This window comes from Nannospalax galili, unplaced genomic scaffold (assembly GCF_000622305.1).
Source record: "Nannospalax galili isolate Female #2095 unplaced genomic scaffold, S.galili_v1.0 scaffold1639, whole genome shotgun sequence".
NCBI classification, from domain to species: Eukaryota; Metazoa; Chordata; class Mammalia; order Rodentia; family Spalacidae; genus Nannospalax; species Nannospalax galili.
Genome location: NW_008343206.1, coordinates 401,842 through 412,069, shown reverse-complemented (window position 1 = coordinate 412,069; position 10,228 = coordinate 401,842).

Below are 10,228 nucleotides of genomic sequence, written 5' to 3'. Positions count from 1 at the left end.
TCCTTTGTCTGCAGGCGGGGGCTCGCCCAGCCGCGACGCGAGCGCCCCCTTGGAGCCTCGGGGCTGGGCACGGCCCCGCCGGGGACCCCGGCGTCCGGCCAAAGTCCCCCCCCTCCGGTCCCGGCCGGCCGTACTCGCTGTAGGGGCCTCCTGTGCCAGCTGATGGGGCTTTAACCCGCCACCTCCAGCTCGTTCCGGGTGGTGGCGGGACCGTGGCGGCCCTCTTACCCCAGGCCTGTGTCCCTGCCTTCGAGGCGTCTACACACCTTGGTCCCTCGCACACCTGCTGTCCCTAAAGGCCTCAATCAGAGAAGTAGAAACAAGAGTCCTTCGAGGGGACAGTAAGGGTGGACACCTTGAGGGCCCGAACTGGGATCCATGGGCCCACCTGTCCAGGAGATGGGGACACAAGCTGGGCCCATCATGGCACTGATGGGTACCCAGGACCCTCGTTTGGGCCGGGCCACTTCAGGGCGGCGCCCCCCCCCCTCCCGTTTAGTGGAAGCTGTCTTGCTGGAAAACGGGAAGGACTGCCCCTCCCCCACAACAGCTCCTCTTGGCAGGGCCCTGGATACTCACACAAACACACACACTATTCATGCTGATGGACCCCCCCCTCAAAAAAACCAACTACAATATTTAGGGCACAGAGTCCAGGAGGTGAGTGGTGTATGCCAGGAGCAGGCAGGGTCGGAGAACCAGAACTACCAGGCACTGGGAAGGCCCTACAGAGCCCAAAGCTTACAGCCCCTGGCACAGATGCCCCTGAGAATTCACAGACAGAATCTCAAGCCCTGTGGTCAGGTGGGACTGGACCCCCTCCCCTCAGGGAGTGACAACACCCACAAACAGGCACATAAGTGGTCTTCAGCCTTGCCCAGGGGCTGGACTGAACCGGTGAGCGGCAGAGCAGAGGCCACTGCCACTGGGTTCCTGGTAGAGAGACCAGAGGCTGTGAGCTGTGAGGGTTTTTTGTTTTTTTAATCTTTCTCTGTATACCACATTACAAATCTCCCAGGACATCTGTATTGTGACATCCATGTGTCACAATATTTTATCTTTGGTAAAATAAAGAAACTAATGAAGGCTTCCAAGGGGCCCCACGAACCCCTCGTACAAGGCTGACATCAACTAGTCCAGGGTCGGAAGGAGGCTGGCTTTGTTTTGTCCCTGGGTGGAGGCCACATGGGCCATGCTTGTTAGTGACCACCTGGCCCTCAGGGTCTCCTGAACAGTCTGGATGCCCAGGTTGCAGCTGTCCAGGATGGCAGGCAGGAGAAGGCTCATCCTACCCACAGCTCATGCCAAAAGCCGCTGAGGGCTTGAAGCTAGGATTTCCCCATGGTGCCGAACTACCATGCCCTGTCTTATGGGAGACACAGCACAGACACCCAGATAGGTTGTACAGGCCACCTAGCTGGGAACTGGCCTGGATGGGATCTACTCCCTGCCCCAGGTGCTCTCTGCCTCAGCACAGGGAGGTGACCCTGCAAGTCTTCAGCAGATCCATGGAGGATAACATCAGCAGACTTGTTAACCGTACTGGTTCCAGGAGTGGGGTTGAGTTCCCCCACCTGAGCTGAGGGAAGATGCTGGGAACTGGGGCTGGAACACCACCCTCCAGACCCCAAGGGGCCTGTAAGCAAGCAAACATCTGTCTAAGTACAACATTCACATTCTACTTCTGTAATTAAAAATACAACCAAGGGAAAAAGAAACAAAAGAAGGGGATTTGTACTGTGTTGCTGCAAGGGGGGGTGTGGTTTGCGCCTGAGCTCAGCAGGGCAGGTTTCCTGAGCTGAGCTCCTGGGGAACTAAGGGGTAGAGAGGGCGCCATGAGCTCTGGGATCCCTGGTGAGCAGGGTGATGTTTATCTCCTGCAGTCCTCTCCCATCCCCTTGGGCAGTGTGCACACACATTGCCTCTTAGCTTTCCTGAAGGACCACATGTCCAGGTCCGGAGACCGGTTTCTGCCACAGATTGTTGGCAGAAGTGCTGTGTGCCCATTTACAGGAAGGCCCGCCCTGAGCTGTCTTTCTGTGCACTGGCCAGATAGGAACCAGGGAGTAGTGGTGAGGCTTTGCAGCGCCCTAAGGAGACAAGAGCAGATGCACCAGCGACCAGGCACGTGATTCCGGTAGAAAATAAACTTTGCAGGATGGGGTGTGACTGGGTGGTAAAGCACTTACTTGCCCAGCATGTGCAAGGGCTCCAGGTTCATCCCCAGCAGTGGAAAATATAAACTTTGTGTCCTAAGTCGCTAAAAGTTTGGGGCTGACTCCTGCTAGAACAGTCAGCAAGCGCACATGTTCAGGAAGGGAAAGTGACTGGCAGGATTAAAGCCTGGCTTTCCCTCCTGCGCGGACAAAGCCGAGTTTACCCACACCATCCTGCTCCTCTTGGAGAGCTGCTTGCTGGCCTCCAAGGCAGGAAGAATCCGGGGAAGCGCAGATCTCGCCCCAGCTCTCCAGGACTTCGATTCTTAAGGAGACTGGAGCAGTTAAGCCAGCTCAGTGCCAGGGTCCCCCTGGGGACTGTTCGGCCACACCCTCATCACTGGTTTCTCTCTTGTGAGGTGCCCAGTTTACCCCTCCTGGAACTCGCGGGCCCCAGGGAAAGTACGGTGCTCGGGGTCTCCCAGCCCTGAGCCTGTCTTTGGCCTCCTGCTGCCCCCTGGTGGCCAATCGGGCCGACTGGGGCAGCACCACACCCCCAGGCCGCCCCACGCCTCCCTTTCCTGTAGAGACTGCCTGCGTGGATGGCTGTCCTGCGCCTATCTACCCCTGACCCAGAGCTCCGGGTTCTGGGCCCCTCCCCGGGGTGACCAAGCTTAGGGTTCCGACTTGCCTCCCCTCTAGTCCTTAGTCAAACCTGCCTCCAGCTGCCTCCCTTGATTCTAAGACCCTGAGCTGTCTTTTCAGATAAATTAAAGCCTTGAAGAACTTTCCATGGAGCCACGGGCCACATGTCACCCATCCATCATGGAAGGTGGGGAATGCAGGCCCAGGGTCAGGACAAGAAGGAGAAGCCCCAGGGCTGGGTGACACACTTTGTTGCTTCTGGAGGCCCCTGGAGGGCCATGGACAGAGGGCAATCTCCCCAGTTCTTCTGGGGGGCTCGGCATTGCGGGAGGGGGGGTGTCCAGTTGCCTGCCTGCCTTCCAGCAGTCCAAAAGATGAAGATTCGGAGCTCTGCCCTGCCGCGACTTCAGGCCCCTTTGATTCTTTAATCAACACCTTGGAGAGCGAGGACAGGAAACAGACAAAGGCTCGGAAAGGTCCCGCATCCCGCCTAAGATCACCGAGCAAGCAGCGGCAACACCCGCCCCTCTCTGGCCTCAGTCGGAACCAGCACATGGACCAGGCCCTGGATGGAGTCTGAGCCCGCTCTGCCTGCGACGGCGGGAGCCCTGGGAAGCCCGGGGTTCCCCAGGCCTGCAGCTCCCGCCCTGTTCGTTGGGCTGGAGGCCCCGAGGGGTGTGCGCCGTTACAGTTCGACCAGCCGCCCCCAGCAGCAGGCTGCGCCCTACGCGCACTTGGCGGGGCCCCAGGCGGGCGCAGCGCGGAACCCCCCCCCCCAACACCACCACCGCCACCACCACCACCAGTTCCCGCGCTCGGCTCGCCCCGCCTCCGGGACCGGCTGTTCTTGGGGCCGCTGCCAGACACGTCCTCCGCAGGTGCCGGCCTCCCTCCGGTGACGCGGCCACAAGCGGCCCAGGCTCCGATTACAGGGCCTGCCTTGTACTCGGGGTCCGGGCCGGGGGTCCTCACTCCCCAGGAATGGGTGGGAGGGGCTGGGCCCTGCAGAGGGAGAGGACGAACAAGGAACAGCGTGGGCAGAAGCCGCTCCCATACACGTGCAGCGGCCGCCTCGGGCAGGATGGAGGCGGCGGGGAGGGGGCCGTGCGCTGGGGCAGAGACGGGGGCTCTTCTCCACGTTGCAAAGACTTGACTGGGCCCGAGACCCAGAGTCCCGGAAAATCAAAACCGCTAAGCACTCCAGGCTCTTGCCCCTCTTAGGGACGAGGTGGTCTAAAGGGACTGGTGGAGCCCGAAGTCAAACACCCTCCCCCGCCAAGCCCCCAGACTTCCCTCTTCCCACTGTGTGCAGTACCTGGTCACCGGTCTAGCCGGCTGCTTTGCCAAGGAAAGGATGAAGCAAAGTAGATCTGGTGCTAGTGAACCCTTTCCCCAAGCCCCCTTCTTGATGGAGTTAAGTGGAGACTCCTGTCCATGGGTGCACCAGGGACCTTAGGCCCCTCGGACCCACTTACCTTCCACCGTGCTTCCAGTACCTACTGTGTTGAGAGGAGATGGTGATCTGGAAAAAAAAAAAAAAAAAAAACAGGGACAGAGGGACAGAGAGAAGGGTACGGACCGTAAGCCTTCCTCTACTGCAGGGAGGAGTGACACACACACACATTCAGAAGACCTCCAGACAGGACCTCAGAGGGGAAGGGGGCTTTTTTTACTTTGATTTTTTTTTTAATGTTTTTAATTCGGAGACAGTCTTATATGGACCAGACTGGCCTCAAACTCAACATGTAGCCAAGGATGACTCTGTACTGCTGATGCTTCTGCCTTCTCCTCAGTCCTGGGATTAGAGGCATGAGCCACCATGACTAGTTTATGTAGTGCTAAGGATGGAACGCAGAGCCTCGTGCATGCTAGGCGAGCACTCTACCATCTGAGCTACATCCTCAGACCACACGACATTAGTTGAGCTCCTATTTGGTGAGATGCCATTTAATCCCAGCTATAGGGACACATTCCCCATGAAAGAAACAAGTCCAGACAGGTAGAGTGACTGCTTGGAGTCCTACCAGAAGTGGAGGGTGAGAAATAACAGGCTCACCAGGCCCCTGTGTGGTGAGGGAAAGCAGGCCCTCCCTTCCTTCATTCATCGGACCCTTTCCCACCAGCCAGCCCCTCCCACCAGCCTGACCCTGGCTGAGTTTTAAAAGTAGGGAGCAGTTTGCTAAGCTGGAAGTTGGAGCTCAGTGCCTAGGCCATCCCAGAGGGTTGCTGTCCATCTTCCCAGGACCCCAGGCAGGGGAAGGACCCCTTCCGGCAGCTGGCCTGATCAGTCCAGGGCTGAGGCAAGAACAGCAAAGAAACCACAGTAGAGGGACTCCTGCCCAGTCTAAGGCCAAAGCTGGGCTCCTGCTTCCCCCTGGTGTCCACAAAAAGCATTACAGCAGGGCTACAGTCACTCCACCTGGGATGCTGAAGGGGCGGGGGCAGCTCTCCTACCCACAGGAGGAGGGTTGTCAGGGATCTAATCGCTGTGACCCTGAGTCCCCTCAAGTCTAAGATAAAGTGTGGCCAGTCAGAGCCTCATGTTCAAAACCTAATACCCCTAGGTTCTTGGGGATCCAGGGCCATGACTCACACTTTAGCCAAACTGGCCATTAGCCCTTGGGCCTGTCCTGTCCTCAGAAAGGTACAGGCACTGGGTCAAAGGGAAGGGAGGCCAGATGCAGATACAAAAGTCTCTAAGGACTGGAGGTGCCGGACACGTTGGTGCATGCCTTTAACTCCGGCACTTGGGAGACAGAGGCAAGTACATCTCTGCGTTCAAGGCCAGCCAGGGCTACATAGTGAGGCCCTGCCTCAAAAATAATACACATAGATAAAGAGGTGAGTGAGGCCTCCTCTCCACCATCCCTGGCTTCCTCCCCCTCCTTTCCCCTGCCCCCTCCCCAGCTCCTCCTCTTCTCCGAAACCCAGTCTGCCTCTAGTACCAACCCAGTCTGCCTCTAGTACTGTCCACCCTTTTCCCACCCCTGGGACTGCCACCCAAAGCCTCAGGTCTCCAAAGTGAGCTAGGCATCCTAGCAGGCCTGTCCCTGCCTCTCCCACCTTGGGCTGGGGTGACTACCTGTGGACACACGTGCCTTCAGGTACAAAGTCCAACATTGAAGAGCCAGCAGCCATCAGGAAACAGGCAGGCTCCGTTGACAGCAGTCCTCACCAGGGAGTTGCTGTGGGTACCCCAGGGCTGTGGGCACCTTCCCAGGTACTCACTGGAGAGAATAGAGCCAGTGCTGAAGAGGCCACTGCAGCCCCGCAGGAAGGGGTTGGGGCGCCATCCCAGGAGTCTTCTCTATCCCTGAAGCCTGTCAGAAGTGTTTTGTCACACTCACCCTGTAGGTGGAAATAGCCAGGAGTGAGAGACAAACTCGTGGACTCAGGCTACCTGTCCTTGGGCAGATTGCCTCTGTTCCTCATCTGTGCCTAGCTATCCAAACAACCCTCCCCTCCAGGCTGCCGCCCTACTTCCTCCTCTTGGTTTCCCCCAACAACCAGAGGGGTGGGCAAAGCACAGGCCCCCACAGGTAACCTCCTCCCACTGTGCAGCAGAAAATACTGGACATTGCCTTTGATCCCCGGGGATGGGCTGTGGGAAACTCAGACCACAACAAAGGCACTTGCATGGACAGTCACGCGGAGCTTCCTAATCCCCAGCCTAATTACTGGCTCTAACAGTACAACCCCTCCCCCAACCAAGTTTAGGGGTCTGTGAGACACTGGTGGGTGACTGGTAGGTCAGCAGTTGGCCAGTTCCTCCTGCCTCTGCACATAGATGCAGATACTCCGTGGTGTTCCCACCTCTGGATGCTGGTCAGTACCCATTACTGCTGGACACACACCATCTCTGAGCCAAACATCCCCAGGCTGTGATGTCTGTGTGAAAATGATTGCATATAATCCTCAGAAGAGCCAAGGAGGCAAACGGCAGGGTTCACCCCACTTCCCAGATGGGAAACTGAAGCTGGACAGGACAAGAGCCTAGTCAGTCGTGACTACTGACCACAGAATCATGTGTGCTAGAAGCTCCCCTGCTGAGCTCATCGCTGCTGCTGCCTCCTCCCTAGGTTAACCTCCTTGGGTTTCTCTAGACTTGAGTTTGGTTTTTGAGACAGCCTGTGTAGCCTAGGCTGGTCTTGAACCCACAACCCTCCCGTGGAGGACACAGAGTGTCCAGGCCTGCTCCTGGCTGTCTCAAGCAGATGGCCCGGACTGGGAACACCCACCTTAGGTCATCTGCCTGTCCCCCATCGAAAATAAATCTCTCCCTGGGGCTGGAAACTGTCCTCGGGGGCTTCCAAACAGATGAGTAGGGAGAAAAAGAAGGCCAGCCCAGGCCAGCAAGATGGGACAGGAGAGTTTTCAAGGTACTGACCACCACAGGTGAAAGGTATCCGCAGACAGGGGTACCAGGGACCAGCCCGCCCAGAGATGCCAGAAGCAGGGCAGGACCCAAGGCCGGACAGACTCTCATAGACTGCCTTAATTTGGCAAACATGTTCAAGAACCAGCAGGGATGGAGACTGGGGCCTGCACTGACCAATCCCAGGGCTGGACAGTTGTACCTGAGTTGTACCTAGAGTGGGGATATAAGGGGTCTCAGAAATTCACCCAGCTGATAGGGGAAGCAAGCAGGTAGAAGGGAGAACTGGTCCTCACACCTATAATCCCAGCACTCAGGAGGTGGAGGCAGGATTGCTTGAATTTGAAGCCAGCCTGGGCTACAGAAGGGGTTCCTGGTTGAAAAGAATAAAACCAGAAAACAAAAACAAAAAGAGCTCCTGTCTGTCTTCACTGGGACAAGGGGACAGCTGCTTCAAGGACACCTACCAGCCAGGTCCCACCAGCCAGACACCCATAGCTAGGCACCCTTCCTAGGCTCTCCAGTCAGCCAGGAGGTCAGCCAGGGCCCAGCTGCGGTCTGTGACCTCCAGAGATCAGAGAGGGGAGACGGATAACCAACCACCCCTGTCTAGCCCCAATCCTAGGCAAGCTGGGTGTCCGAAAGCCCAGTATGCACTTCATCAACTCCCACCCTGGCCTCTGGTCACTTGGCCTCAGGTGACAGACAGAGGTGGGGAATGAGGGTAGCGCTCCCCAGACTGTACCCCAGCTATCACTCAGAAGCCCTGTGAGGTCTGCAGTCCAGTCCTCTCACAGAGGACACATCCTCCTTGTGATGGTTCGATGGTCCCCATCGTCACTGTGAGCACAGACTGGGTGATCCTGGGGGGCAGACCCACAGTTCGGCACCCTGAGCCGCCGGGAACAGACGTGGCTGCGGACCTTGGGTACTACCTGCTAGCTAAGTTCTGAAACTGCACTCCACTGGGCCCACAGGAACTCAGTCGGACAGGTGTGCCGGCAGGACTGAGACAGCTTGACCCACCACACCCAAACCTGCCGCCGGCTCTGATCCCCACACAAACCGAAGCCCTGCTGCTCTAGATGTGCCACTGAGATGAGTCCTCAGGACAAGAGGAGACACAAAACAGAGCCCACGGCTTCGAAACAGCTTCCTTGGGTCCGTCAGGAGCCCCCAGGCCTCCAGATACCTGTGTAGCACCATTAAGACCACTTCCCTTGCTCCTTCTGGCCGCTTCTCTCTCTTCCTCCTTCCTCTTCCTCTGTATTAGTAAGCTCGGTATTGTAGTGATAAAACACTCTGACCAAAACCACCGTTCATCCTTGAGAGAAGCCAGGGCAGGGGCTCAGGCAGGAACCTGGAGGCAGGAGCTGGAGCACAGACCAGGGAAGAACGCTGCTTGCTGCTCGTCCCCTGGCCCATGCCCAGCCTGCTTTCTTCTACAACACAGGCCCACCTGCCCAGGGGTGGCACCACCCACAGTGAGCTGGGCCCTCCCACATCGCTCAACCATCAAGAAGGTGCCCCACAGAAGTGGCCACAGGCCAGTCCAATGGAGGCAATTCCCCAGTTGAGGCTCCCTCTTTGCAAGTGTGTCAAGTTGGCAACCAAGCCACTCCTTGTCAACCTTGACACGCAGACACATCACTTCAAACCACAATCTTTCCATTCTTCTTGGGTCCCCAAGAGCTCAGGTTAATATCCTAATATAGAATAGAGTATAACTTTGAAAGTTCCACAGTCTTTAAAAATTCAAACACTTTAGGGCCGGGTGTGGTGACACACGCCTTTAATCCCAGCACTCGGGAGGCAGAGGCAGGCAGATCTCCATGAGTTCAAGGTCAGCCTGGTCTACAGAGTGAGTTTCAGGCACCTGGAGCTACAGGGAGACCCTGTCTCAAAAAGACAAAAAAAAAAATTCAAACACTTTAAAAAGTCCAGTGTGTCTTTAAAAATCCAAAGTCTCGGGCTGGAGAGATGGCTCAGCAGTTAAGAGCACTGACTGCTCTTCCAAAGGACCAGGGTTCGATTCCCAGCACCCACATGGCGGCTACAAACCATCCTTAACTCCAGTTCCAGGGAATCCAAAGCCCTCTTCTGACCTCTGCATCATGGCACGACATAGATGCACTCACATACACATAGGCAATACACGCAGGCAATACAATAAATAAATAAATAAATAATAAAATGTTAAAAAATCTAAAGTCTCTTAACTGTGGGCTTCTGGGAAGTCAAAATTAAGTTAAATGCTTTATCTCAAAAGGGAAGAACCAGACACATTTAAGCAAAACCAAAGGCCAGCAGTTTAGCCCAGTGTCTGACACCTGGGATTCACTCACAGTCTTCTCGGCTCCACTTCTCTGGCTCTGCCATCACAATACACACAGCTCATCTTGTAGCTCCACTCCACACCTGCCACTGCCCTTGGTGGTCATCCCACTGTCCTGGCATCACCAATATGCTGGGACTCTACTGCAACCAAAGATGCAGTTTCACTTAGGTCAGCTCCTGGCCTCTCAGGGTGCAAAGCCTCAGCTTCTTTCCATGACCCCTTTACATACTGCATCCCTCCTGTTAACAAAACCGGCAGCATGTGGGAGACTCTTACACATTACCAAGTTTAGCTTCCAGCTTGAGATGCATCCTGGTTCGCCTCTGAACCACAGCTTCTGTGTGCTGACCCTGAGGAAATGTTTTCCAGATCTCACCTCAATGACTGCGGTCTCTTCCCAATCATAGCTGATTTTTCAACCCTAGCCTAACCAGCATTGGTTGTCCCAGTAAAACACAAAAGGTTTCACTTCCGTAGAGCATTAATCCAAAATATATCACAAATGGCCTCGATAGAGTCTTTAAAGGACTCTCAGACTTCCCTCTGAAACTTCACAAGATGGATCAATAGCATCTGTATTTCTTCATACTCCCACAGAGCAGCTCATTAAGCTCCAAGCACTCAACAGTTTTCCTAACCCAAAGTTCCAAGTGTTTCCATAATCTTCTCCATAAACGACATGGTCAGGTCGGTTACAGCAATACCCCACTCCTG